Source organism: Miniopterus schreibersii (assembly GCF_964146895.1).
Source record: "Miniopterus schreibersii genome assembly, chromosome: 2".
Taxonomy (NCBI): Eukaryota; Metazoa; Chordata; class Mammalia; order Chiroptera; family Miniopteridae; genus Miniopterus; species Miniopterus schreibersii.
Genome location: NC_138102.1, coordinates 170,181,345 through 170,201,918, shown reverse-complemented (window position 1 = coordinate 170,201,918; position 20,574 = coordinate 170,181,345). Strand labels below are relative to the sequence as shown.

The window sequence follows — 20,574 nt, the reverse complement described above, 5'->3', positions numbered from 1 at the left end:
TTCAAGAAAACAAAACCCAACCGAACCGCGGCCGTGGCTCCTCTGCTCTCCCAGCACCTTGTATTTCCTTTCTCATAAAGCTCAGGTTTTCATCATAATTGCTTATCGGATAGCTTTCATCCCAGCTACACCCTCAGTCCCCTGAGGACCTAGTATATTGCCGGGAATAGAATATAAAGAAGTTTGAAGTTTAAATAAATAAACGCTACGTGCGGAAATGACTGCTGCATTGGTACCCACACGCAATAAAGGAGAAAAGTTGCAGCAGCCAACGCGCTCACGTGTGGGTCCTCTGACATCAACTCTCCAGAAGACCAGTGAGGACCTGCGGCAGGGGGATCTTAATTACATAATTACCGGGCTAATTTAAGCCGGGGGTTTTCTGCTGGGGATGGGTGGGAGGAAGATGAAGGGGCTGAGTTATCCAGATAACTCTTGCCCGGTAGCCGTGGACAGACGCTGCCTGAGCTTCTCAGTCCTGTGGGGTCCTCTCACCCTTCCTGCCCGGGCCCGGCCGCTCCAGGAGGCGGGCGGCGGAGACGGAGGCCCCCCGCGCCCGGCTGGGGGTTTCCCGGGGATACCCCGCCCTGCCCGCCAGGCCCCGCCCCCGGCCCGCCGGCCCCGCCTCCCCCGCCGCCGCCGGCAGGGGTCGCGCTGCCCCCAGCCAGCAGCTCGGGCGGGGGTGGGGAAAGCTCCGGCGGCCGGTCGCCGTTCTCAGCCGACGCTGCTGGTTGGATCGTTTCAATAAAAGTCTTTTTTTTTTTTTTTTTTTTCCCCTCTCGCTCGCTCGCCTCCGGGACACAGGCGGAGGCGTCAATCCGCAGCCGCCGAGTGAGAAAGCGACGCACACGCAGGCAGCGAAAGCGACCGCCCGCGGTCTCCTCGGCTCCCCACCGGCCGCCCCGGAGAAGAAGGAGCCGCGTTCGGCCCGGCCGCCTCCGCCGCGCTCGGCGCCTCCCGGCCCGCCTCGCTCCCGCCCCGGCTCCTCCGAGGGGATTAGTGGGCCGCCCGCGCGGCTCGGCGGCCCGGGAGCCATGTTGACCCGGGGACTTGGCAACGCGTGAGGGACCCGCGCGGCCCCTCCCGAGGCTCCGGACTCTTCGGCGAGAGTCTGCAGGCGGCTGCGGCGGGGAGGCCTGCGCCTCGGAGACGCCTCGTCCGCCAGCTCCTGGGACCCGGACCTGCATCCGGTCGCCGCGGGCGTCGGCGGAGCGGCTCTCCCTCGGCGCCTCGCCTCGCCGCGGGACGCGGCCCCCGCACTTGCTGGTGAGTTGGCGGCGGCGCGGGGCTCCCCCGGCCAACCCCGGGCTGAGAGGGGCGGAGGGGGCTTGGGACGGAGGGCGGGCGGCGGGCGGCGGGCGGCGGGCGGGGCGCGGGAGCCTCGGGCCCGGCCGGGAAGTTGCGAGCGGGAGGCGCGGCGCTGGGCGTCGCGTGTGCCCGTCGCCTTCGGGGTCCAGCGGGGACCTCGGGTCGTCGAGGCATTTCTAGGGGTGGGGTGGCTGTCGGGCTCCCTCGCGGGAGGCGCCTGCCGCCGCCGCCTCCGGGGCTCGCTGCCGCTTTGGTCTCCGGGGGAGGCCGGGCTCCCCTCGAGGCCCGGGAGGGGAAGAGGTTGAAAGTCCCCCGAGACACAAAGGTCCCCTGGGCGGGGGCGGAGCTGCAGGCGCGGCGGCGTAGCTCCGAGGGCGAGGAGGGGACCCGGGCCCGCGGGAGGGGGCGAGGAGGCGGCGGCCGCGGCGCTCGCGGCTCCTAGGAGACGCCGGGGTGCGCGCGGGTGGGGAGCGCCGAGGAGGCGGGGGGCAGCGCTCGCGTGGGGCGGGGGCCGAGACAAAGATCGGGGCGGCCTCCCGCCGCCGGGTCACACCCCGGAGTGTCGGTCCGGAGCAGAGGCGGAGGGAACGTGGGAAACGCAAGGAACCGAGGAGGAGAGGGAAATGGGGGGCTGCCAAGTATTGTCTCCATCGCAGCGGCTTTTCTCAGCGTTTCTGTGCCTGATGCTTTTGCTCCCCAACTCAGCCGGATAGCTCCAGATTGCGTCCCTGCCGTCACCCCCTCACTGCCACATGGACTCTCCTGTGGTTTTCCCCGCGTTCTCCCCCTACTTTTCACCGACTCCTTTTCGGGTAAGCGGTGTTTTGCCTTCAGCTTGAGGAACGTTTGCTAATGACAGGATGCCTGAGCTTGCTCTGACCCTGAACTGCCTTGAACTCTCTGCTCTTCCTCCCACCCTTTCCTTTCTGGGATCTTATAATGTCACATGGCCGTTAACAATTAGCTTTTCTTCTGCAAAAATGGCAACAGCATTTAGCTGAAATCTGTGGCACTCGTCATTTATATTAATGCGTCCACCGAAGACACGTCTTTGGCTTAGCATCTCTTTAGTGAGCAAATTTCCTAGATACAATTCCAATTTTGTTGAGAGTTTTGGCTCTTTCTAGGGTCAGCAAAGTGTGTTACTAGCAGCCAGACCTGTCACTTATCAGGACAGGTCCGATGCTTGGCTTAGAGATAGACAGTTCCTTCCTCGAACTTTGCTGATTCTTTCTTGAAGGATTTCTTTTTAAGAGGTGCTTGTGTAAGCAGGTGAGAGTACTAAATCTGAATTACTGTGTGTTAGACTTATTTTGTTAGCCAGTGGGCAAAAGGAAAATGAATGGGATCTTAATACCTTTGATGCCTTGAGTAGTGGAAATCCTCCCTTGAGCTAGAAATAAGGTTCAGCCAAATTTTAAGGAAAAAAAAATTAGCTAGACGTAGTATCATTGGTTTTGTTCTTTTATGAGACCAAGTAGTTGGTTTATTAAATGTTGGGGGGATGTTTTGTTAATGAAGACATTCTAGTCTTTGTAATTCCAGCATCTGTAATCTAACATTGTTTCATAAACAGTTGGAACAAAAGAAAAAACTGTGGCTGTATGTAAGAAATATTCTTGTTTTTATGTTATGAGAGAATATTGGAATATAAAAGTGCTATTCTTTTACCTGGTAAACTATCTCATAGGCCAGAAACACAATTTAAATGCTGGGCTTCAAAGAAAATAGCTGAATCTTTGAATTTATCTGTTTTAAAATTACTATGCAAATGTAATATATTAATGATTTTTTTTTACAGTGAAAATAAAAACACATTGAAATACGAATGGAAAGAAAATAAAAGTAAAGCCTGTTTGATGTGGGGCATTACTGTTGATATTGTGTAACAACAGTCATATCTTGTTGCTCGCTACCATTAAAATGTTGACACTATAAAAATTGTGAAATAATTTCAGTTTAGGAACGAATGCCTGAATTATGGGACTCTTTACCCCCACCCCTGCCAATCACCACCACTTAACATATTTGGGGTGTCTTTGAAATTAATAGTTCATACTATTAATAATCGATGTTTTATATAATGTTTATTTATTGAGGATACACTGATTTTTTTCCTGCATGTTTATTAATGTCTGATTAGATAATAGAAGTTTAATTCTCATTGGAAGGTAATCTACCAAAAAGTTAATAAAGATTTATGGGTGGATTAAAAAAAAAACACATTTCTGTATTTTTCAGATTTTCATGTTACTTTTACAATCAGAGAAAAAGTATGTGAAGAGTTAAGGTCTTGTTAATATCCCAGTCTGATTATTATTAAAAGAGGCTTCTATAAAATGTGTAATTTATTCTCATCTTTGGATTCAGGCCCCAAAAGTAACTTCTAGTATTAGGTATTTGGAACAGTGTAGGTTGCCAAAGGTACTCTGGTTGATAGTAGGAAAGGAGAGAGACACCTAATAAGGAGAGATGAAATTGGAAGAATTGATTCAATGTATGGTAGTCTTGTACACCAGTAATCTTGTTCTAATAAGTCACTGGTTTTACAAAAAATAGAAATTAAATTTTGTCTGTGGCAGAATAGCTGTGTTGGCTAAGCAGATTTTAATGTATATATTTGTTGATACTTTCGTTTTCAGGTATTGAGTCAGCCCTACAATTAATGGTGGAAAGAGATGGCATATAAAATACTTTATTCTTTCAGGGCTTTTGTTTGTCTTAATATTCAGCAATATTTACTTCCTTCCTTTACTGGTAAAATAGATAACTAAAAAACTGCAAATACCTTATGGTGAGCCATGGAAGCTATAATGGCAACTGAGGTAGATACTCAATAGTGAAGATGATAGTGCCCCTTAATAGTAAAAACAAAGCAAAAACCCTGTAACACGAAATTTTTGCCCTGGTATTTTCTTTGGTATGGTTTAATAGTCCTGAATATTTATAAGGCACTACATTTTGAATCATTATTACTGTTCTCTAGTCTTTATAAAAATTACACCATCGTGTCATGACATTGTTTTATATAGCTTTTATACTTCCATGGTGGATAATTACTTAATGAATTTATTGCTGTATTGAAAAAAAGAAAAAGACATGTTAAATCCAGCTTATAAAATATTCTTTAGAGTATTTTATCTATTTAAAAAATTCCCTCTATTCATACTTACAAAGGAAGAATAATTTTATGTTCCTTGAATTTTGAATGTGTAATTTTTGCTTAAATTTTTACATGGGAAAGTGTTAAAGTGCATTTTATAAGCTGATTATGGGATTTTGCGTTTTAAATGAAGATGTAAATAAGTTTATGGCACTTAAAAATGAGCTTTGTATAGTATTTGTGAGGTAAAAAACTGCTTGCAGTAGAAAACCTGATATAGTAGCATTTAACCTATAATGTTGGTAATTTCTCTGAGCTGGTGGGAAGTGGACCTATTAGAGTGGCTGTAAAAAAAGAATTCTGTAGGATGTTTGTAATAAGCCAAGAATTCTGACTGTCATGAGTGAATTCTTTGTTATTATTTTGCTTCCAGGCTTTTTAGTTGGTAATTGCTTTGATATCTGCAAAATATTGACCTAGAAAGAGGAATTGCCAAGGGCCAGCAAAATGTATTGAATATATCTGAGTGAAGCTTACCTTTCCTAGCCTATTTTTCTGTCTCTGTTGGCCAGTTTGGAAAATCAATAGACATCTACCTGTAAATCTAATAGGTGGGATACTACTATAAATAATGTTATATTCTGCAGTAACATATGATGCTGTGTTTGAGATGGTTTACAGATTCATGGCATATTGAGATGAGTGAAAATTATCTTGCTCTCCAGAGTCTCCTTTTAAAAATATGTTTTGTTATAAGCTATGTGAAAGAAATAACCTTATTTAATACCTTTTGCTAGGTACTATGCCAAGTGTTATTTTGTTAAATCCTTACAATAAGCCCATCTGATAGGTATTGTGCTTGTTTTTTTCTTTTTTTCTTTTTATTAATGCCAAATACTTTAATTTGTTAGTAAGAAACAAAATACATTATCTTAAAGCTGTGCTTTGGGTCCTTCATTTTCCATTGATTGTAACTGTTTTTCAAATGAGAAAACAGAGGCTTTAGGTTCAGTAATTGTCTCCAGAGCGAAGATTTCTGTTTAGGCATTCAAACCATGTTACGCTGTCTCCATGGGGATGTGATTATTAAAAAGTCAGTGTTGAGTGCTGTAGAAAGATCTAAAAAGTGGTAAATTGAAAAGTTCATCAAAATTAGATTTAAATTCCATTGAATTCATTTTACTTCATAAAAAATAGAATTCTACAAAATGTATAAGGGAGGACATATACCTCAAAATGAGTTAAAATCAAGATGATAAAAATATATTTAAAGTATTTGTGGATTTATTTTTAATCATGGGTTTATTGATTAGATTTCTGTGGGCATAAAATGAATATGGGTACTGAAAAGCAAAAGTAAAATTATACCTGGCCTTGTGATTCAAGTATGTTTATTTTTATTTTTATATGTTTACTTACTTATTTTGACTTTTCATGTGTTAAAATTAGTTTGCATTATTAGAGCATACACTTTAAAAAGGAAGACAGCCCAGTGCATGCTGTGTAGGTTACTTCAGTATTAGGTGAAAATTTTGCCTTAAAGTAGATAAATTTTATGTTTATATCTATACACGTATAATTGCCTGTTGGCTTTGGTATTGCTTATGTATTTTAATTACGTAAAGTGTAAATTTTGATCTTGTGTTTTTATTAATATGTGGCTATATATCACTGAAAAATGGAATATCAAACCAGATTGTACATTTTTGGGTATAACTTTTTATATTAAAAACTGACCCTTATGATATAAAAATTGCTAGTTAGTATTGTTGATATCTTTTTTCTTGTTCAAATGTAAAATTTTATTGACTTGACAGTAGTCCATTAAAGTGAAAAACAATGAAAGATTTGTTTTCTGTTTTTGTTGTCATAAAAGTTTATTGTTAGTCTAAATACTTTCAAAAATACTCTAAATTTTGTATGAATATTTGTAACGAATGGGAAAAGGGCCCAAGAATAATTTATCTTTTACTATGTTCTAGGTTAGTTACTAACTCGCTTTGTTCTTCTCAAATGATAAATGTAATATTGTTGTTTTTACAATTGGTGGTTAATATTTATTATTGTATGTTAATTTCAAATAATATAAACAAAGTTTGGTCAAAATTGATAATATTTTGTGAAAAACTACCCAGAGGAAGGGAGAGGGGGAGAGATAGATAGAAACACCAACGATGAGTCATTGATCCTGGCCAAGGGCACGTACCTTTGTTGCAGGCTAGATCCCTGGCCCTGGTCAAGTTGGTTGGGGCTCGTGTGGAAGGCAACCAGTCAGTGTGTCTCTCTCATATCGATGTCTCTCTCTCTTTCTCTCCCTTCTACTTTCTCTGAAAAACAATGGGAAAAATATCCTTGGGCAAGGATTAAAAAAAAAAAAGTTTATAATTTGTGAGATTTGGTGCTTTTTTATATTCCTCAACTTATGATATGGTCTTAAAACATTAAAAAAATTTGTATCTTTTAAATTTTCAAGGTCATGACTTATTTACCTACATTTTATCACTTCCAGAACAGCAGAGTCAGCATTGTATTTTGTAGTAACTTTTGTTCATAAGTTTATGAGCATGGATTTTTGGCCCTCCACTTTCTCCAAATATTCTTATTTACATTTATATTTTCCTCTGATCCCTTTTCTTACCCAAAAGCTATAAAGTGGTTGACAGCACTTTTTATTTTAGGTATATATATATATATATGTATGTATGTATGTATGTATGTATGTATGTATATGTATATTTTTAAAAAAATCTCTCACTTTTAATACATAACGTTTAGAATTGGTTATCTGGTTTCATTTTTTCCCCAATAAGGACTACTTCAATAATAAGTGATAACCATGTAAACTTGAGCTAGTTACGTAAGCTCTTAAGGGTCATTTTCTTAAATACAATTGGGAAATGCCAGAACCTATTTCATAAGATTGTGGGAATTAAATGAAATAACATGTAAAGCACTTTGCAAAGAACCTGGCACCTAGTGAGCACCCACAGTTAGCAATTATTTTTATTACCCCTTAATATAATGGGAAGAACTGTTGGTAATGGTACTAGAATGTTTAGCTGATCCATTCCTTCATGTTGATGAATGTCTAAATGAGTAATTCACAAGGACAGTTGAATCAAAAGAATTTCTCTGGCTTTTTAAACTGTACCTATTTCCTAGATTTTCTAATATGCCTCCATGTTTTCACCATATTTGAGAATCAATGTATTAGTGAGTTAATGTTACTAATAGGTGTATGTTGCATCCTTTAGGTGTATTGGGGGGAGAGGGATAGTATAGACTAGTGGACTGAATAATGTAGGATACTCATTGTTTCTTACCTAATGACCAATTAGAAGTAAAGCTGCCATAATCTTCCTGATGAACACATTGATACTCTTTTCCTTAGGGCCAACCAAATTTTTCCTGTGCCCTGTCCCTCATCTTCAGGCCTGTACTATACCACTTGTTTGACATCTTAACAATCTAGGTAGTATTTGCTTTCCCTATTTAATGACTTTTGTTTGTGACTTAGGTTTTCTGAAGTCAAAGTAGAATAACAGGTCATATAACTTATCCATCAAAAGAAGAAACTGGTTTTGCATTTATCCTTTTGTTATAAAATCAGCTTGGATGCTTACTATTTATTACCTTACATTTTTGTTTATTATCTTATGTTTTTATGCGTCAGTGGCCTTAACCTGAACTTCAGAAGCACTCTTGTTGATTTTTAAAAAAAAAACTAAATGTGAGTGCGTGTGCTCATGTGTGTAAGTGTAAAATCTCAAGCTCTCTCCCAGTACAACTGAATTGGAACCTCTCAGTTTGGGTTTTTAAAACGTTCCAGGCAATTTTTGAGTTACAAAAACACTTCTAGGAGTTAGCAATATGAAGGGGAGGAACCAGTCACATATAAATTAAATTTAAAGTTAAGGCAAATTAATTAGAACTTTTCATCATTTCATCCTATTTTTTTCTCTCTTTTAATACTTTGAAATTTTTAGTTTTATTATATTTTGGGGGATTTTCTTAAGTTTGTGTATGAAAATCGAACTGGGAAGCCCCAAGCTAAAAGTTGTTAGACTGGGAGGAGGTTTTTATATAGAAGATGTGGAAGCAAAGCAAGGAAATTATTTGACCGTAGCTTAAGCAGTTGCTTTATTTAGGAAAGCTTAGGTGGTGGTTTGTGATTGGTTCTTTTTTCCTTCTTTAATCCTCATCTGAGGATATGTTTTTTTAATTGATTTTAGCCTCCCCTACGTACCCAGATTTTTTCATATTTAGATAAAGATCTTCCTTTATTTTTAACAGCTGAATAGTAAGTACTTGCATGGGTATATGATTAGTCACTCGGTGCTGTGTGGACACTTGGGTTGTTTCCTGTCTTTTCCTATTACAATGTTGAATTGAAAACATACATATAACATTTTGTACTTGCATAAAGAAATTAGATTCTGAGAACAAGTGTTTTTCCTTGCTCTGTCAACTGAGAGGGCCTAGAAGAAATGGCATCCCAAGTAGCAGTGAGCACACCTAGTGCCTGTTTCTTGGTTTCTAATACCATTCTTCCATAAAGGAACTAGGGCTGATTCCAGGCCTGGGACAAGAAATAAGTGTACAAGGTGAACCTGGAGCACCTTATAATGCTGGAAAGTAAGGAAGTACTCAAAAACAGTGAATGAAGTTTGTAAAAGGGACACAGAAACCAACTGAAAGCGCTCCCAGTGGCTCACACTAGAATAATTTGAGCAACAGAATAAGATAGTATTGGGTTGTGATTCAGATACAAAATAATATCCGTGAATCCATAAATAAATAAATAGTGGGGGAGAATAGACAAATCTGTGCGGAGTTATTCCAAATAATTTATGTAGATACTCAGCCCTCAAGGAGGTGTAACATAACTCCCCATTTAAGGAGCGGAAAAACCGGGAAAGGAGTAACTTGACATAAGTAACACCTGACAAATACTGTGTCAACCATGGGCCCAAGGTTTAATACTATAAATATTAACTATTTTATATACTTTAAATATGTAATACTAATAGTGTAGACCGAATGTGTCCATTCATATGTTGAAACCTAATTTCCAATGTGATGATATTTGGAGGTATGGGGCCTTTGGGAGGTGCTTATGTTGTGAGGATGGTGCCCTTATGAATGGGATTAGTTCCCTTATATGAGACCCCAGAATCTTCAGGGGCCTTGATCTTAGACTTCCCAGCCTCGAACTGAGAGAAATAAATTTCTGTTGTTTATAAGCCATCCATCTAATCTAAGGTATTTTGTTAAAGCAACCTGTACAGTCTAAGAAAGTTAACATTAACAGTCATAATCATGTTGATAGCATGAAGTGATGAGAATGGGCACTTCACCTCTTTGGTCTTCCTCCAAAAAAAAACCTAGCCCCAGTCTGATCATGAGAGAAGACACATCCCAGTTGAGGGATATTCTGCAAAATGAACAGTACTCAAAACTGTCATGGTCATCTAAAACAAGGGAAGTCTGAGAAACTCACAGCTAAGATCAGCCTATGAAGACACAGCAGTTATACTATAATGTATACTGCTGGAACAGTATACAATATACATGGGATTCTGGAACAGAAAAGGGACATTAAGTTAAAACTAATGAAGTCTAAATAAAGAATGAACTTTAGTTAATTATAATGTTTTAGTTTTGGTTCATTAATTGTGATAAATGTACCATGCTAATGTAAGATCTTAATAGCAGAAAGTAGGTATGTGGTGTACTGTCTTTGCAATTTTTCTGTAAGTTTAAAACTATTAAAAAATAAAACATTTATCTAGGAAAGATAGATGCTTCTGTAATTCTGTTAGATATAGCCAAATTGTCATTTTGTACTACTACCTGAATGTCTGAGAAGCTTGTTTTCCCATAACCTCACCAGCTGAATGTGTCGTCAAACTTGGAATTTTGCCAGTTTGATAGATGAGAACTGGTGTAACTCAGACTATTGTATTTCTCTCATAATGAATGACATTGATTGTTTTTTATGTTTAATGGGCATTTTACTACCTCCCACCCCATCTGTAAACTCTCATGTCCTTTGTTTATTTTTCTATTAGGTGGTTGGTTATTTTTTTTCTTGGTTTCAGTTCTCTGTAGTGAGACTAGCCCTTTATTTGTGATCTACATATATTTAGAATCTTTAAGATTTTTTAATGTAAAGTTTTTCCTTTTTTATATGGTGGTATATTTTTTTCTTTCATGCTGTTGGGTTTTGAAGTATAGTTAGAAAAGTTTTCACTACTCCAGGATTATAAGGGATTCATTCATATTTTCTGTCAGTACTTGTGGTTTCCTTTTTTACATTTAGATCTTAAAACCTGAATCCTTCTTCCCTGTCATTGAGGCATTCTGAATGCTTAACCTTTCCTATCAAATTACTCTCCTGTAAGCATGCCTTTGACTTTATAGGTGCTTTAAATGATTTATAGGAAAATAAATGCTTATATATTTATTGTTGGTGGATTAGAAGTCTCAACTTTCTAGACAACATATTCAGCATTTCATTGTGTCTTAATTCCAAATCATGGTAAAAATTTTACAGTAATGAGAACTGTATTTAGCAGTATTTTTTTCTTCTACTGATTATTAGTGTTTTGGATTATCCATATATTAATTCATTTTTCCCCCTCATCCTTTTTCTCCTAAGGCTCCTGCTTAGGTTGGTGAACCTGTCTGTAATTTATCTCCCACCTTCCTTAGAACTCCTCACTGGTTTAATGGCCCCTCTGATATTAGTACTCATTAAGAAACTGGAGCCAGTAGTATCAGTGGATGCTGCCTAATGTAGGGTGAAGATTTCTTATAACCTTTTATAAAGGTATTAGTATTTTCCTCACACTACTTGTGATGAAACTGGTAGTGCTGAACTGAATTGTAACAAACATTTTGGAAACTCTAGTATGCTGTGGAATGTTGGCTCCTGGAAAATACAACCAAAAGTAACCTGATAAGTTTATTGCCTTAGGGTGGTAAAGGAGAGTACTACCTTTACAGAGTTGGTAGGATCTGTTGGGTGAAGTGTGTATATGAAAAGAATAGCAAAGTAGGAAGGAAGAGCAAAGTTGGGACATTTGTTGAGAATTTGGATTTTTTGAGGCAGGTATTTTTTTTTTTTTTTTTTTTAATATATCTTTATTGATTTCAGAGAGAGGAAAGGAGAGGAAGAGACAGAGGTAGAAACATCAATGATGAGAGAGTCATTGATCGAGCCCCCAACCTGGGCATGTGCCCTGACTGGGAATCGAACCCCGATTGCCTGGATCCTAGGCCGATGCTCAACTGCTGAGCCACGCCCGGCCAGGCGAGGCAGGTATTTCAATGCAGGAGCTTGATTAGAATTAGTAATGATCATGATATAGTGGTTAGGATAGATAGACATAGCAAAGCAAGGGTTTTGTGGTGAGATTTTCAGTCTTGGAAAGTGAACAGTCATTTACTGCTATTTATCGAAAAGTCGAATACTCTGTGTTGGTTTATATGGGATTTGGGGGAAGTTCCTGAAATGAACAATGAACTTATTTGCAACTCTTATCTGCCTGGGCAACGGTTTCCTGGAATAGTAAAGTCATGTTGTTGAAGACAGCTGAATAGTGATGTTAATATAGATGTAAACTCTGGGTGCAGATGGTTTCAGTTCTCAGTGCCCATTCAGTGCCACAGTGAACTTGAAAATGTATTTATAAAAAGTCTTAACTCTTAGGTCCATCTACAAAGATAGTACATTTCCTTGGTGTGAGGAGTTTGACATTGAATTTTCCCCCTTGAGGAATGAGGCTTAACTTTGACAATTAAGGAGTCTGAGATACCTAAATAGGCAGTTGGATATATGCATCTGCCCCTCAGAAAAGAGAGAGAAGCCTGGCCGGGTGTGGCTCAGCTGTTGAGTGTTGACCTGGGATCCAGGCAATCAGGGTTCGATTCCCAGTCAGGGCATATGCCGGGTTTCGGGTTTGATCCCCGGTTGGGGGCGGGTAGGAGGCGGCTGATCAGTGACTCTCATCATTGATGTTTCTATCTCTCTCTCTCCCCTTCCCTCTCTCTGGAATCAAGAAAGTTATGTTTTTTTTAAAAAAAAAAAAAAGAGAAAAGGATCAGAAATAGAAATTTGGGAGTTATTGTTTAGATTGAATCATGTACCTAGATGAGTTTGCCTAAGGAGGAAGCATAGAGTGAGAAGAAAAATACTTGGGCCTTAAGAGTTCTTCTATCTAGTATTTAACAGCTATACTGGTGTGTCTGTCTCTATGTCTGTCAGTCTCTGTCCCCCCTTCCCCCTCCTTCTTCCGTGTGTGTGTGTCTGTGAGTGACTGTGAGTGACTGTGTGTGACTAAACCAGCAAAGGATGGCCAGAGAGTTTGGAAGAAAACCAGGAATATGTGTGATCTCTAGAGATATGGCTGAACAGTAGTGGGGAGAACACAAAGGCCTTATATGCCTAGATGGAGAAAGACCAGTTGACTTTAATGATGAGTTTTCACTCAACAGTTCTTCTGTGCATGTACAAAATATAGGCTGTTTATAGAACTATTCAGTTTCTCATGATATTCTTCACATATGAATTGCCTGGTAGAAATTGTTTGCAGGGTAATTTGAAATTAAGAATATTTTCTTAGAAATAATTTTACCAAACTGCTCCAACATCACCCCATAAAAGTTATTTAATCTCATTTTTACTGTGATCGCAGAAAGGAGGTCAGTGGTATGTAGCTTGCAATTTTATATACAGCACATATATTTGTTCATAATATTGAACTGTACAGTGGAAGAAGTAATGTTTGTTGAATGTATCCTATGTACTAGGCCCAATACAGACACTCTGGATGTCACATCCTTTTGAGGTATTGTTATGGCCCTCCTTCAAAGAGGAAACTGAGGTTGGCTCTCTTGGTGTCATACTTCTCACTCTCCCCAGTGCCTGTGTGAATCAGGATTTGAACCTGTGTTAGGCTTACTCTCAATTTCTGCTACACCAAGTGAACTTTATGCTGTAAACCCTTTATCAACCAGTTCTAAAGTTGTTTGTAATTAACATTTGACCATAGGTGTTAATTAAATGTAGGAATATGTTACCACTCAGCTTTTGAAGATCAAGACTGAACAGGTACTAAGTAATGAAGCAAAGAGAGGATCTAGGTCCATATACTCCATCTTTGATTAACGAGAATCCATTTAATTCCACTTACGGGGGACATTCAGGTCACAGAACAGTATATTGTTTGCCAGAATTCTGGTTAATTCCGGTATTATTCTTTTAAAATATTTTTCTCTATTCTCATAGGAAACCTTTCTTTGAACTTTTTTTTAAGTCTGTCATTTGTAATGCATATACTCATTTACCCTCTTTTTTTTGTTCATTTTGTGTTACTCTAATTTAGTACTTTAATTTTCCTATTTCTAATATGCCAAGGTTTCCTAAATAAGTAAAGTTAGTAGAATAGAAAATACTAGAAGTAAAAGTGAAAATTTTTGAAGAAACCAAAGTGTGGCTTATAGAGTTTAGTCAGGTTCAAATTTTCTTCTTAATCTTTGGATTGAAGTTTTATCCTGGCTTCTGTGAATCTTATAGAAGTAAATTAAGTGGACTTGTTAATAGCCTCATTGTTATGCTCCTTCCCTCATATTGGTGTGGAAGCAGTTTCTAATTTTCCATTTAGCAAATAATGCTGTGGAGGATCAATTTATTTTCTCTCCAAAACCACAAGAAGTCTTTCCAGAAGGTGATGATAGTTTTAAAATTTTGAGATCAGCTTGTCAGTGATTCAGCCCTAGGAAGACCCTTTTTGTGGGGGTATTTCCAGTATCTTCAGAACTAACTGACCACTTTTTAAGAGAAATTTTTATATTCTTAAACAGCCCTTCCCTTCTCCAAATAAAAACTTGACCAGAAGATTGAGTGCTGGCTTTTAACATGTTGCCAAAGTCTTTCCCTATTGCCAAGGAAAGTTGGCAGCTATCCAGTAAAATTTGTCTTATGAAAGCTTTGATAAAGTGTTAGGTTTTTTTTTAATGTGATAAACTATTATTGTGTCATAAGTTACAGAATGACAAAATAGCATATTCAGTTGTCCAGTTCAGATGTCTATGGGAGTGAAAGGGTAGAACGTTGCCCACACACTTTCTTTCTTTAAACATGAAGAGCAAATTTATATTTACCTTGTGCCAGCTATGCTAAGAACATTCTCAAAGAGACCTACATGAATATTTCGAAAGCAGGAGATTTTGTGAGATTTGTATTTTGAAAACATGAAAGACAATGCATAACCCTTTATTTGAGAGTAATTGAAAATGTGATAAAGGATTAAATTATTTTTGAAGGGAGTTGAAGTTTCATTCTTATAGTAACTGTAAGAATGTGACCTTCTAAGTATCTAAATGCACTTAATTCTTTCTGCTAAAATGAGGTTCCTAAAAATGCTTTTTCAATTTTATTGTTGGAGGTAGAAAGTAGTTATGAGTGAATGATTAACTGATCCTCACAGAGTATCTTTGCATCAGTGGAGTCATCATTGTGAAGTATGATCTTTTCAGTTTTGTAGGTTGACATTCGTGTTCAGTTCATTTTTGAGGCGATGTGGTATTGTAGGGATAAAGTATAGCGTTAATTTAGAAATTTACAATGAGAAATAATTTGGCTTGATATAACAAAACATTTTTGGATGTAACTGATGTATGGGTTTAGGGAGGGACACGAAGATTTTTAAAAATGTTTCTGGCCTTAAGGATTTTATAATGTGGTGTGAAACTCAAGAACTCTTCCTTTACATAGCTCACTTAACCCTGGTGAGTGAATCAAGAAGACGAGATTTTAGATTTGAGCATTGGTTGAGAATGGCTTTTAGAGTAGCGACTTTTCAGCATTTTTGGTCTGAGGACTTCTTTATATTCTTAAACATTACTTAACAATAACAAATATTACAAATCAACATAAATGTTTTAAAATGAAAAATAACTACAGGTATTTTCAAAGAAATACGGTGAGAAGAGTAGCATTGTTTTACATATTTGCAATCTCTTTAATATCTAGTTTAATAGACAGCTGGATTCTCACATCTACTTTTACATTTCAATGTATTGCAATACTCTATGCCATGTAGTATCTGGAAAACACTGTACACTTGTGAAGGAAAAGCGAAAAAGGCAAATAACTTCTTAGTATTATTATAAAATAGTTTTGACTTCAGGACCCTTCTGTAAAGCTCTGCCGACCACACAAGGAAGAACCTCTGCTTTAGAGCAAAATGAAATTGGACCCTAATCCTTTCCTTGATCTTCCCCTCTCAATTTGATAGTCTTAGGCTATTTCTGTTAAGCATAGTAAATCATTGAATTCCATTTTTCGAATCTACTCCTGGTTAACTTGTGCTCTGGACAGCTTTGTAGCTGTAGGCTTTGATTCTTCTGTTCCCTTTATTCCTTTTTCCTTGTCGCTTAGACACCATATGCTATAAATAGCAAGGCTTGCTAGCTAGGTGTGTAATCTCAGGCTAATTTGTTTACATTTTTGAGTCTTTTTCATCATTTGTAAAATGGACAGAGCAATAACAACTCATAAGGTCTTTGTGGAAATCGTAAGATAAAGTTATATACAGTTGCTAATAATTTTCATTAGAGGTTTGCAAAAAACACTACCTGAGATATGTTTCAGTTTCATCACATACATTTTAGACTATTTGATTAAATTTGCAAAAGATCCTAAACTCAGTACGATTTGAGTCTCCCTTGTTTATAAGTTTATAGTCTAGAGAGTGACTTCTTGTTTGTTTTTGTTTTAACTGGCCTCCTTTCTGTCCTGCCTAGTGCTTGCTTGGGTCTTCTTAGAGCTAAGTTGTTCACAAGGAAATGGGATTTTGAAACACAAACAGCAAAGCACTCTTCCTTTATTGAAAGTGTGATCTTGTGCTTAAACTAATTAGAAACAAATAGGAAGATGCTATAATAAAAGATCGGGAGGAAGCCAGAGCATACATAGTGTATGAAATACCCAATTCTGTTTGGGTAGCGAAGCAGAAAAAGGAAAGGAAAAAGGATTAATTTGTGCCTTATTTATCAGCCACTAAGTTTTATAACTGCTAGGAGAAAGAGAAACTACTAAGCACCCAGCAGGTTCATATTTATTGAGTGAGCTTTGTGTTAACCCTACTCTGGGTGATACTATGTAGCAGTTAAGAGCATGGACTAGGTAGGGCCTGATACTACTTGGGTTCTACCTGACTCTCTTGCTTACTATTTGTAAACTTGAGTGAGTTTTTAACTCTTTAATGACTAAGTTTTTAAAGATAATTTTAATAATATAGGATTATTGTGATATTAGAAGAGTTAATGTAAATAAAATACTAGAACAGATTGGCATACAATACTATTAACTGCTTTTTCTACTACATAAAAAAGGGAAAAGACATCAGTTCCTTGCTATTAACTTCTAGTAGTCTCACAGCAATCTTATATTTTAAAGTGGTTGCTAAAAATTACATAATGTGAAAGGTTAATTTTGTCTTTTTTTATTATTATTATTCCCTTGTTATTTAAAGCACATTTTATTACTTTGGCTTGCACAAGAGGAGAAAATTGATAAAGGCCAGATCTTTTAGCAGTTAAAATGCATTTTGCCTAAATTCACATTAATGATTTTTAAAGTACTTTTCCCCCTTGAATTTATTAATAAATGCCTTCTTATGTGATATTGCTAGAGAAACTAATGGCTAGGGAGGTACCTAAACTTAAATTTCACTTATTGAGAGAAAAACTATCTGTTGAAGTCACTAAGTACTAGTCACTTCCATATATTTCTAATCATTTTTGAAGGATATGGTTGCCAACATATAGGGACAAACTTGTAAATTGCCTGGTTAACTTTACAAACAGATTATTATTCATATTTTAATGTCGAGACTGATTTATTTGAATCTTTGAAGTTGTCCTTGGTAAATTAAAGTTTGGGTCAAAATCAGTGTCAGTCTCTATAGTAAGCCATAAATATTATTGGTCTCTGGGGCAGTGATTATGAGAAGTAAGAATCTTTTGAACAATCACTGAAAATCATCATTAAATTTAATCCTTTTTGCTTACAGAAAGAATAAAAATAGAAACCTTTGTCCTTTTGTGTCAATGAGGATATCAGAAAGATAATAATGGTAGTGAAATATGTACACAGAAGGTAAATACACACACACATTAGGGTCCCAGGAAAAGTTTAATTGTAGTGATATGCTTAAAACAAGAGATTTATGCTGCCACTTTTTAATTTCCAGATAAAAAATGTGTGTAAAAAAAAAATAGTGTTTTCTCCTTGGTAAAATAACTCATATTTTTTGAAGCAGTTGGAACCACAACACAGGGGGTCTATTTGGACTTCTTAAGCATTTTAATCCTCCAGATACTTCATGAACATTCTCACTATCTGTAATTAAGTGATGGGTTCCGATTCCCCTCAATTTGTGAGTAAAGTTGATTAGAGTAAAATACATTTCAGAATTAAATAATAATGAACTTATACCCATTTTTACTGTATCTTACTACTCATGAGTTTTGTATAGCCTTGCTGGGTGCCATTAGGTTTTCTTCCCTATTGATTGTTTGCATCCCTACTACTTGTATTTTATCAAATTTTCAGCCTGCTATTATGAAAGCAGTCATATAAATGAATATGTACTTAAGTTGCTAGGAGCTCACTATAAACCTTGCCCAAAGCATAAAAACAGAAATTGATTTTCCAGCATTAGGTCAAATTCTTTAATATTTATTTTTAATTTCTATATAAAACAATCATCAAATCTTAGCTGATACCACGTATTTTCAAGCAATATTTGTTGTAAGAATTAAATAAGAAATGACTTTTTCATAATAGAATTTAACCTAATTTTTAAAAAAGAAATCACCACATTCACAGAGGTGGGCTGATATGAAGATTATGCAACAAAATTTTTGTTTAACTGTAATACTGAATTTGGTTTTTTCCCTTTTTCTTTCTTTTTTCTGTTTAACTTCCAGTTTAAGAATATTAGTTAAAATTGCATAGAAATTTATTACAGTTCATCAGCACTCCATGTAGAAGAGAAATTCAAATTATCTGCCTATACTACAGTTATGAAATGTGTTTCAAGTTTGGTTTAAAGTATTTTTAAGACAGAGGCTTGCATGCTTGCAGAGACTCCTGTATATAGCATTTAAGAAGGCAAGTGAGGATCCTAGCTGGTTTGGCTCAGTGGTTAGAGTGTCGGCCCTTGGACCGAAGGGTCTGGGGTTCCATTTCAGTCAAGGGCACGTACCATGGTTGTAGGCTTGGTCCCCTGCCCCGTTTGGGGCACAATCAATGTGTCTCTTTCACATCGATGTTTCTCTCTCTCCCCCTGCCACTCTCTCTGAAAAAGCAATGGAAAAAATATCCTTGGGTGAGGATTTTAAAAAATAGAAGAAGAAGAAAGAAGTGAGGGTATAGTTAGTAGAAGCTCTGATTAATTTGTGTCCTTCATTCTCTCTGTAAGACTAGTGATTGATAAGCCATGGCAGGTTTAATAGTAATTGGTGGCTAGTAGGCTTTTCTTTAGTTTGACCCTTCCAACCAGTTGTTGTATACCAGGTTTTTTTTTATTGGAATTACATAATTTAATAGAGTATTACCTAAACCAATAAAATACCAATGCATAAGGAGAGTTATTTCTGTGAAAACTTTGGGAAGACTCAATAAAGAAGGATTGCTAAAAAATCTTGTGGATTTATATGTAAGGAAGACAACTAAAAGCCTGGAAAGGTCATACAAATCTAAGTTTGGCATTCAGTGCTTTACAGGTGTTTTCAAATGTTACCTTTATTTTTAAAGAAATGCATGAGAAATTAATTGTAGAGTGTATTGGCGCCTGGTTTATGTAAGAAACTCTGATCATTGTGTTTGTCTCACAGCAAAAGATTGGTAAGCAAATTTGAATGTTTCAACTTAAAATGCTTAAAGTACATAGGTGTAATGTTTTTCCTCTTTGTGATTCTCTGAATTATGGCCTTGATTAGTGGACTGGTCTTGAGTAGTTGGTTCACCAATTCTTATTTTTATTGAATATATCTTCTATCTCAGACATTTTTCTTGAACTCTAATAGTAGGACTAAAACACTTTTTCAAACTTTAGCATGTATTTTGTAGTAAAATTGGAATAATGCTGTGATTTTATAGTTAGTACCACTTGTAGCAATATTCATAAAATTTTGTATTCAGACCATATTCTTTAAGAAGACTTTATAGTTACCTAGGTTTTTGGACCCTCTTATGATCCTTTCTAGCCTTGTTTGCCCCCTTTGTTTTAAAAACAATGGGTTTCTTTTAAATTTCCTCTTCCAAGGAATCAGCTGATGTTTCTAAGGCACTTTTGAGCCAGTATAATGGTTTAATGTACAGGAATCAAAATATTTCATTTTCTAGTAAATATTAGACTAAAATGTGGAACACTTCAGCAATTATAGCTTATTTGGAAAATTAAAAGGATATTTTCTATTTATGTTTCTTTTACTTTTTATCTTAGAGAACTGAAAATACCTTTTAAGAATTAGTGGCAAAAGGATTGGCCTGCTCTGGAATCTTAGGAGGCACAGTGCCCAGAGAGGGCCCCAAAGCTTTTTCCTGGCTGCCTACTCTGGAGCAGCTGACTAACCAGCTGCAGAGCACATTGATCTGGTTGTAATTGCTTTCATCCTGGAGCAGAGCAAGTTAACACAATTTAAATCAAAAGTCACATTTGAAGATCCTGACCTGAGGATAACCTTTCATTTCCTACCTTTGAAAGAGGGAACAATTCCAGTCACTTCCTAACATCTAATGTTGGTGGTGAAAACGGTACCAATTGTTACCAGTGATTGGACCTCAGTTCAGCAACCTCAGTACTTGAATTCTGGCAAGGAAAGAATTCAGAGCCAAGACTCAAACTATAAGAAAGTTTATTTAGAAAGTCACAGAGGTAGAAGTGAACTGTGGAAGAAGTGATAGCTTAGGAGAAAGAGAGAGGCAAGGAAAACATGCAGGGGGGCGGGGGGACACGAAAGGAGGTTGAGGAAAGGCACACTGGGTCCTCTGTCTTGATATTTATCTGGAAGTTCTGGGAGGATCCTAATAGAATATTCGTTAGCTTTCCTGGTGTTTCCTTTCAGGATCTTGGTCTCTACTGATT

At 37.7% G+C, this 20,574-nt stretch overlaps 1 protein-coding gene across 2 annotated transcripts in view; it reads left to right on the top strand.

The window, feature by feature from the left end:
• The first annotated feature begins 612 nt into the window (after positions 1–612).
• CDK17 (cyclin dependent kinase 17) overlaps positions 613–20,574 on the top strand; it is an 82,174-nt gene continuing 62,212 nt past the window's right edge. The window contains exon 1 of one of the 2 annotated variants that reach the window (XM_081127637.1): positions 613–1,266. The gene's annotated coding sequence lies outside the window, so the exon portion shown is untranslated. Of the gene's footprint in view, positions 1,267–2,101; positions 2,121–20,574 lie in introns of those variants that run through there. The other variant, XM_081127638.1, reaches the window with a different exon arrangement.